The following is a 272-nucleotide window of genomic DNA, read 5'->3' as shown; positions in this document are numbered from 1 at the left end:
AACAAAACCATTACTTGTGCGTCAATCAAGTGTAATTAAAAACACAAAATAATTCATTATGTAAAAGTCCTACACGTTTTTTGCTTTGCTGTACGTAAAGAAAACATAGGTTTTAAGATAACTGTGTTCTATAAATATCGCAGATTCTCTGTAACGATTTATTTTAGGAAGGAAATGATCAAATATTTTCCTTCAGTTTATGGGGAATCCTCTGCTGGGAAGCCATGACGTCATAAGGTTAATAATGGGGTTGATTTAGCCAGTGTTCTATT

Source organism: Penaeus monodon, chromosome 28 (genome assembly GCF_015228065.2).
Source record: "Penaeus monodon isolate SGIC_2016 chromosome 28, NSTDA_Pmon_1, whole genome shotgun sequence".
NCBI lineage: Eukaryota > Metazoa > Arthropoda > Malacostraca > Decapoda > Penaeidae > Penaeus > Penaeus monodon.
This window is presented reverse-complemented; position numbering follows the sequence as displayed.